Consider the following 9301-nt stretch of genomic DNA (forward strand, 5'->3'; position numbering starts at 1 on the left):
TGGGGGCCAACTTGCTTGCCTTCTTCTCACCAGTTTCTTGGTTTCTTCTTTATAGCTGCAGCAGAATAATTCCATAAGAATACATAAGATGGGACACTTGAGAAGCATAGCTCTCAGCAAGACGCAGACCTAATGCCCAGTAAAGATGTCTCCCTTATCTCTCTCTCTTTCCCCTCTCCTTTCTCTCTCTCTGTATCCTTCTCTCTTTTTCTCTCCCGCACCATCCCTCTCTCTCTCCCTCTCCCTGTTTTCTCCTATTCTCTTTCTCTTCTCCTACCTCTCTGCTTCTTTCTCCCCCATATCTCCTCCCTCTTTCCTCTGGTCTCCCTCCCTCTCTTTCATTTAGCAAAGCCAGCTGTCCAAGAGCAACCGATCCTCATAAAGTCATGGATACCAATGCAAACCATATTGAATCTCAGACTGATTATTGCAGTGCTAGCTTAACAAACTCATGATCCATGGTACAACAAAAGGTGGGTTGCTTTCACACTAACTTGTGTACCCTCAGGCCTGGTCCATGGGCTCGCCTACCCCACTGATTTTATTTTTATTTTTTATTTTTTTGTCCATCTTTATGTTGCATCACATCCAAGTTATTTATTAAATCTATGATTCCCCCCTCCCCTCAGAAACCAAAGTATGCATATTGATAATCTCAAGTGCATAAAGCAATATTTTCAATATAGAAAATAGCATGTAAACTGTTGTTAAAGCAGTTGCAATTTTTCACTTTAAGAAACCTTGGGAGCGCCTGGGTGGCTCAGTTGGTTCAGCATCCAACTCTTGATTTCTGCTTAGGTCATGGTCCAGTCAGAAAGGTGAGATTGAGCCCTGAGTAGGCTTCTGTACTGGGTATGGAGCCTGTTTAAGATCCTCTGTCTCCCTCTCCCTCTGCCCAACCCACCCAGTTCATGCTCTCGCTCTTTAAAAGAAGAAGCAGCAGCAGCAGCCTTGACTTACATAAAAATTTTATAAAATGTTTTAATTGCCTAATGACAAAATATTATTATATACTTATGTTTAAACTTGTTCTAAGAGGCAAATGTTTTATAACCCACAGAGGGGCTGATGGTCTCACACAGAATCGGCTGACTCTCTTTTAGTTCACATCAACCCTGTTGTCACAGGTCATTGAGTATCTATATCAAAAAATCCCATTTGCCTCCAGCATACTCTGAATTTTGTGGTTTTCCTGCAGGTTTTTAGTCTAATCCACTGATTTTAAACATCTACCTTGGGGTAGATGCAGGTAGATCAGAAGTGAGGTCACCTTAAAGGGTTTCTTTTTCCTGTTTGCTAGATGCAGACTCACTTGAAGTAATGGAAACCTTCAGAGCATTCAGGTCTGATGACTGTTACCTCAAATATGTATGTAGTTTGCTATTCTTTTGTTATAAAACGTTTAGGGGGCAGTTGGTTGAGTGTCTGACTCTTGGTTTTGGCTCAGGTCATGATCTCGTGGGTCGTGGGATTGAGCACAGAGACAGGCTCCGTGCTCAGCAGGGAACCTGTTTGAGGATTCTCTTTCTCTGCTCCTTATGCTGCTCATGGGCACTGTCTAAAATAAAAACATTTTTATAAAACATTTAGAAGTTTAAGAGACTTGAGTCTCTTTTGTGAAACTTTATTGGCAAATTCTTGGGCATGGTACAAAATCAGCTGAATATACCTAAGCACCATTTCCGTTGCAACATTCTAGAATATGATCATTAATTTCATCTCTAGAATAGTTGCACTGTAAGCTTACTATTTTAGTTTTTAAAAGGGTAAATATTGTTTGGGTCATTAGCATATAATTTTGTGTATTCTTGGTTGATAGCTTTTTGTGTATCCTAACTGTGAGGAGCTGAAAACTTTCCAGTTTTTCTCAAGCTTATTCAAACTCGTAATCCTCCTGTAGCCATTGTCTCCTGCAACTGACCTTGCTCCCTACTGTTCTAGCTTTTCATAGTATCTTGCACTCATCACTAAATTATCTTCCTGGGGCACCGGGGGCTCAGTCAATTAAGCATCTGCCTTTGGCTCAGGTCAAGTTCCCAGGGTCCTGGGATCAAGCCCTGTATCGGCTCCCTGCTCAGTGGAGAGCCTGCTTCTCCTTCTCCCTCTGCGGCTCCCCTTGCTTATGTTGTCTCTCTCTCTCTCTCTCCAAATAAAAAAATAAAATCTTTAAGAGAAAATTAATAAAAAATAAAACAATCTTCCTGTTTTGAAAGTTAACATAGACCAAACCCATATTTCCCATTGGCTTCAACTCTCTTCTTACCCAAGACATATGATAATATCCTTTAAATGTAAAGATTTCTGATGTTTCTCCATTGTCTGTAATAGTAATTGTTAACACTTTTCCCACACAGATGTATTGCTAGTGCAGTGCTAAATGTTTATATGCATTAGGTCATTTGCCCTTCTTGGCATTCAAATTAAGTAAGAAGTGTTATGAGACCCACATTATCAATGACTCTCAGAGAGACCTTGTAAACTCCTTAAGGCTGCACAGCTACTAAATGTTGACCCCAGGTGTTGAACTCAACTTTGCCAGATTTCAGCCTCCCATGCTTGCTTGCCTGCAGAATCAATATCATGCCTCTTAACCTATCATTCTGTACTTTCCATGGTAGGATTTGATGTTATCTTCCCAGCTGTATCTTCTACAATAGTCCTGTAATATAGAACTATGCATTCCATGATCTGTGAACATGGACCATATTTTAATATTTTGATATTTTGCTTGTGCCATTTCCTTACTTTTAATGTCATTCCCACTTTTATCCATGTTCAAAAACCTTAATCTTTTGGATGATGTCACTTCTATTATGTTTAATGTGATTTTTTTTTAATTAAAGTTAAGCTTCCTCACTACCATAGTCTGTTTTTCTTGCCATATCCATAATTTGATCTGCAGATGGATTTGTTTTTTGTAAGCTTCTTAAAGGCACAGCCGAGTAAATACCTCTTGAGTAAAACTGAATGCTTATCTCTTCATTGCACCTTTAATATCTACCCTTGAGATGGAAAATATAGTTAAATACTAGAAAGCAATTTTTAGTATGTTTTTCAGGTTGCTTGTTTAAATTAGCAAATGGAAATTAAATGTGATATTTTTACTTTTTCTTTTGGAATCTTTGTTGCATTAATTTTTTTAAAAAATGACATTTGTTTGGGCTACTACCATGGCTTTTTGTTTTTGCTTTTCACAGCTGTGAAATTTTCCTGAAAAAAAAAAATTGACCCCTCACAAGGGAGAAATTAGTTTGTGTGTTTCCTCTCTTTAACCAGGAGGCTGAAGAGCAAATGTCAACACACAGAAACTAAAGAACATACCTGTGAAGTCTCCCCAGCTGAGGTACATAGCAATGGGCCAGTGCCAAGGGCCCTTTTTCCTTCCTTGCAACTTTATAAGAGCCACAAAGCACTAGTTACTTTTGATTTACAATGGAGGCAAGGTCATCCTTATAATGAAAAAAAATAAAAGAAAGAAAACAAGGTCTATATTTTCAGACCCCAAGATTCAATTTGTCATGAAGATCAATGACAGTTTTATTCTCTTGAGAGATGAACTATCCCTTTTGCTGTAAAATTATCACCTTTTTTCAGACCTTATGTTGTTGCTAAGGAATTGTGAAGCTGGAGTTGTAATAGGATGTTTTAACAATAGAAAAACATTACATTTGAACATTGCTTTGTATAAGTTGCTTCTCTTTTCAAACAAAAGATGTTTGAATCCACTACTTGAGCTGTGGGGATAGAGAGAGAAGTGGTCTCACTCATTAGGTTGCTAGTGGAACGAGAAGAATGGGTGTTTTCTGAGAGCAACTAAGGGAGGAGAAGGCAAGGGATAAGGCTAGAAGTACTTGCTGGTCAGCTCAGGGGGAAAATATATGTGTGTATATATTTTTATAATTTATAAAATTTATTTAAAATATATATGCATTCAGGTTTACTCATTTACTCTGCATTACGCATTTCTCATTAGATCGTTGAATGCCTTTTTACTGTCTACCAGGAAACAGAATGAATGTTAGGGAATTAGAAAGACACAACCCCTGCCTTCACGTAGCTCTTAGTCTGAGGAACATCTTCTCAATTAAAAAACATAGCCAACATACTCCATTTCAGTGACTTGAGGCATCCCTATTGAGGTCCTCCACATTATCAGATGAGCAGGAATCCATTCTTTTTTCTGTTATTTTCTTTCCCAGGGGTCAGTCAAAGGATATAACTGTGGCTCAGTCCTCCTCAGAGATCTCAACTTCTACATGCTCTCACTAAGTAAATCAGAAATTAAGGTACAACCCGTTTGAGGGCAATTTTTCCTAGCTTTACTGAGTTATAATTGACAAATAAAAATTACATTTATTTAAGGCATATGATGTGACATTTTGATATACACAGTAAAATGATTACCACAATCACACTTATTAACATTTCCATCACTTCTCATGGTTACCTATTTTAAAAAGACACTTTTATTGAGCTATAACTCACATTCCACATAATTCACCAACTTAAATTGTAAAACTCAATTTTTTCGTTTATTAACAGAATTGCTAACAGGTTTTTCGTATATTAACAGAATTGTGAAACCATTTCCACAATCAACTTTTAGGGTATTGTCATCACCCCAACAATAAACCCCATAGCCTTTAGCTGTCATCTCCCTGATTGTTCCATTCCCTGCCCCCCAACCCAGTCCTTGGCAGCAACTACTATACTTTCTGTTTCTATGGGTTTGCCTATTCTGGACATTTATATGAAATGGTGTCTTTTGTGACAGGCTACTTTCACTTAGCTTAATATTTTCAAGGTTTACACAAATAGTAGCTATTTCTCTTTTTTTCCCTTTTTTTGAATTTATTTTTTAATTAACATATAATGTATTATTTGTTTCAGGGGTACAGGTCTGTGATTCATCAGTCTTACACAACATCCTGTGCTCACCACAAAACATACCTTCCCTAATGTCCATCACCTATGCTCCCACCCTACCCCCTCAGTTTGTTTCCTATGATTAAGATTCTCGTGGTTTGTCTCCCTTTCTGGTTTCATCTTGTTTCATTTTTTCCTCTGTTCCCCTATAATCCTCTGCCTTGTTTGTTAAATTCTGCTGATATTAGTGAGAACATATGATAATTGTCTTTCTCTGACTGACTTATTTCACTTTGCATAATACCCTCTAGTTCCATCCATATCACTGCGAGCAGCAAGATTCTATTTTTGATGGCTGTGTAATATTCCTGTGTGTGTGTGTGTGTGTGTGTGTGTGTGTGTGTGTGTACCACATTTTTTTTTTTAAGATTTTATTTATTTATTTGACAGACACAGAGATCGCAAGCAGGCGTTGGGGGAGGGAGGGAACAGGCTCCCTGATGACCAGAGAGCCCGATGCGGGACTCGATCCCAGGAGCCTGGGATCATGACCTGAGCCGAAGGCAGCAGCTTAACCCACTGAGCCACCCAGGTGCCCTACCACATTTTATTTAACCATTTGTCTGTTGATGGATCTCTGGGCTATTTCCATTGTTTGACTATTGTGGATATTACTGTTATAAACATTCAGGTGCATGTGCCCCTTCGGATCACTACATTTGTATCTTTAGGGTAAATACACAGTAGTGTAATTGCTGGGTCATAGGGTCAGCTCTATTTTCAGCTTTTTGAGGAATCTCCATACTGTTTTCCAGACTGGCTGCACGAGCTTGCATTCCCACCAACAGTGTAGGAAGTTTCCTCTTTCTCCACATCCTTGCCAACACCTGTCATTTCCTGACTTGTTAATTTTAGCCATTCTGACTGGTGTGAGGTGGTATCTCATTGTGGTTTTGATTTGTATTTCCCTGATGCTGAGTGATGTGGAGCATTTTTTCATGTGTCTGTTGGCCATTTGAATGTCTTCTTTGCAGAAATATCTGTTCATGTCTTCTGACCATTTCTTGATTGGATTGTTTTGTTCTTTGGGTGTTGAGTTTGATAAGCTCTTTATAGATTTTGGATACTAGCCCTTTATCTGATATATCATTTGCAAATACCTTCTCCCATTCTGTTGGTTGTCTCTTGGTTTTGTTGATGCTTTCCTTTGCTGTGTAAAAGCTTTTTATCTCGAGGAATTCCTGCTAGTTGATTTCTGCCTTTGTTTCCTGTACCTTTGGAGATATGTCTAGCAAGAAGTTGCTGTGGTCAGGGTGAAAGAGATTGCTGCCCGGTTCTTCTCAAGGATTTTGATGGATTCCTGTCTCACATTGAGGTCTTTCATCCATTTTGAGTCTGTTTTTTGTGTATGGTGTAAGGAAATGGTCCAGTTTCCAAGGTCTATTCTTCTGCATGTGGCTGTCCAATTTTCCGAACACAATTTGTTGAAGAGACTGTCTTCTTTCCATCGGATATTCTTTCCTGCTATGCTGAACATTAGTTGACCATAGAGTTGAGGGTCCATTTTTGGGTTCTCTATTCTGTTCCATTGATCTATGTGTCTGATTTTGTGCCTCTAACATACTGTCTTGATGATTAAAGCTTTGCAATAGGACTTGAAGTCTGGAATTGTAATGCCACCAGTTTTGGTTTTCTTTTTCAACATTCCTTTGGCTATTCAGGGTCTTTCTGGTTCCATACAAATTTAGGATTATTTGTTCCAGTTCTGAGAAAAGAGTTGATGGCATTTTGATAGGGATTGCATATGGTTACCTATTTTTGTGTGTGACAAGAACATTTAAGAATTAATGTTTTAGCAAATTTCTGGAATACAATACAGTGCAGTTAATCACCATGGTATACATTAGATCTTTAGAGCTTAGTCATCCTGTATAACTGAAACTTTGTATCCTTTGACCAACATCTCCCCATCTCTCCCAACACCCACCCCAACTCCAGGTAACTACCTTTCTACTCTCTGCTCTATGATTTTAACTTTTTTTTAAAATTTCTGTATCTTAGCTATTGTGCATAATACTGCAATGAATATGAGAGAGCAGTGATCTCTTCAAGATTCAGATTTCATTTCTTTTGGCTATATATCCAGAAGTAAGATTGTTGGATCATACCGTAGTTTTATTCTTAATTATTTGAGGAAGCTCCATATCATTTCCCATAATCCCTATACCAATTTACATTCTTACCACCAATATACAAGGATCCTTTTTCCTCCACATTCTTGTCAACATTTGCTATCTTTTGTCTTTTTGCTAATAGTCCTTCTAACAGATGTGAGGTGATATCTCACTATGGCTTTGGTTTTAGTTTCTCTGATGATTAGTAATGTTGAACATATTTTCATATATTTGTTAGCCATCTGTATGTCATCTTTGGAGAAATGTCTATTCAAATCCTTTGCCCATTTTTATTCAAATTATTTGTTTCCTTTCTATTGAATTGTATGAACAACCTGAGTGCCTGTTCAATGAATACAATGAGGAAATGTGAAAAAAAAATATATGTGTGTGTGTGTGTATATATATATATATGATAGAATATTATTCAGCCTTGTAAAAGAAAGGATCCTGTTATTTATGATAATATGGATAAATTTAGAGGACTAAGTAAAATAATTAAGGCACAGAAAGACAAACATTGCATGTGAAAACTAAACTCTGTGTGTGTGTGTGTGTGTGTGTGTGTGCATTTATTTTTTTTAAGGACAGAGAAGGGGGGCAGGTTAGAGGGAGAAGCAGGCTCCTGCCCAGCACAGAACCAAATCCAGAGCTTGATCTCACAATCCTGAGATCATGACCAGAGCCAAAAGCAAAAGTCAGGTGCTTAACAGCCTGAGCCACCCAGGTGCCATGAGTTCCTTGTGTATTTTAGACATTAACCATTTATCAGATTATGGTTTGCAAATATTTTATCTCATTCCATAGGTTTTTCTCTTCAATCTGTTGATGGTTTCTTCTGCTTTCTTCTGGAGAAGGTTTTTAGTTTGATGTAATTCCATTAGTCTACTTTTTCTTTCATTGCCTGTATTTTGGGTTGTAGCCCAAAAAAATCATTGCCCAACCAATGTCAAGAAGATCCTTTCCTATGGTTTCTTCTAGTAGTGTTATGGTTTCAAGTCTTATGTTTATGTCTTTAATACATTTTGAGTTAGTATTTGTATATGCTGTGAGTTAAGAGTCCTGTTTCATTCTTCATCATGTGGATATCCAGTTTTCCCAGCATCATTTATTGAAGAGAATCTCCTTTCCCCATTTTGTGTTCTTGGCTCCTTTGTAGAAGAAGATCGATTAGCAGTAAATGCTTGGATTCATTTCTGTGCTCTCTACTTGGTTTCTCTGGTCTGTCTTTTTTTGTGCTGATACCGTGCTTTCTTTAATTTTTTAAAATATGTATGTTGTCAAATGTACATTTTTCATAGATGCCCTATATCAATTTGAGGACATTCACTTCTATATTCGAAATAGTCAAAATTTTGAATATTCAAAATATTTGAATATTCAAACTTCTTTATTCAATTAGCAATAATCGCGCCTCGGATAAACCTCATTGGCTACGATACTGCCACTGTGCAAAGCTCAAACTTCTTTATTCAAAGTAGTCAAAATTTATTGAGAGTTTTCAATCACTATTAGGTGTTGAATTGTTTCCACTACTTTTTCTATGTATTATGAGGATTATTTTGTTTGTCCTCCCATTAATATGCTGTGTTACATCAATTTTCAATGAATCCTTTTTTTTTTAAAGATTTTATTTATTTATTTGACAGACAGAGATCACAAGTAGGCAGAAAGGCAGGCAGAGAGAGAGGTAGGGAAGCAGGCTCCCGGCTGAGCAGAGAGCCCAGTGGACCCAGGACCCCGGGATCATGCCCTGAGCCAAAGGCAGAGGCTTTAACCCACTGAGCCACCCAGGTGCCCCTGAATCCTTTTTATTCCACTTGATCATGAATTTGACATGGATTGGTATTAATTCATCTTTGAATATTGGTGGAATTAACCAGTGAAGCCATCAGGGCCCAAGCTTTTCTTTATCATGAGGTTTTTATTACTAATTCGATCTTTTCACTAGTACTTGGTCTATTTAGATTTTCCTCTCTCTTCCTGATTCAGTTAAGGTGGGTTATATGTTTCTCAGAATTTACCCATTTCTTCTTCATAATCCAGTTCATACATATATAATTATTTATAATAGTTTTTTATGAACTTCATATTTTTTTGATATCAGCTACATTGATAATTTATTTGAGTCTGCTCTTCTTTTTCTATATGGATTAAGATTTCTCCATTTTTTTTTTAATCTCAGCAAATCAAAACCTAGTTTCATTAATCTTTTCTGCTGTTTTTCTAGTTTCTGTTTCATTTAGCTCCGCTTTGCTTTT

The 9301-nt window shown here is 37.4% G+C and overlaps 1 pseudogene; it reads right to left on the reverse strand.

Moving 5' to 3' along the window:
* Positions 1 to 8369: 8369 nt before the first annotated feature.
* LOC122910881 lies at positions 8370 to 8499 on the reverse strand (annotated as a pseudogene).
* Positions 8500 to 9301: the final 802 nt, after the last annotated feature.

The sequence above is a fragment of the Neovison vison genome, chromosome 6 (assembly GCF_020171115.1).
Source record: "Neovison vison isolate M4711 chromosome 6, ASM_NN_V1, whole genome shotgun sequence".
NCBI lineage: Eukaryota > Metazoa > Chordata > Mammalia > Carnivora > Mustelidae > Neogale > Neogale vison.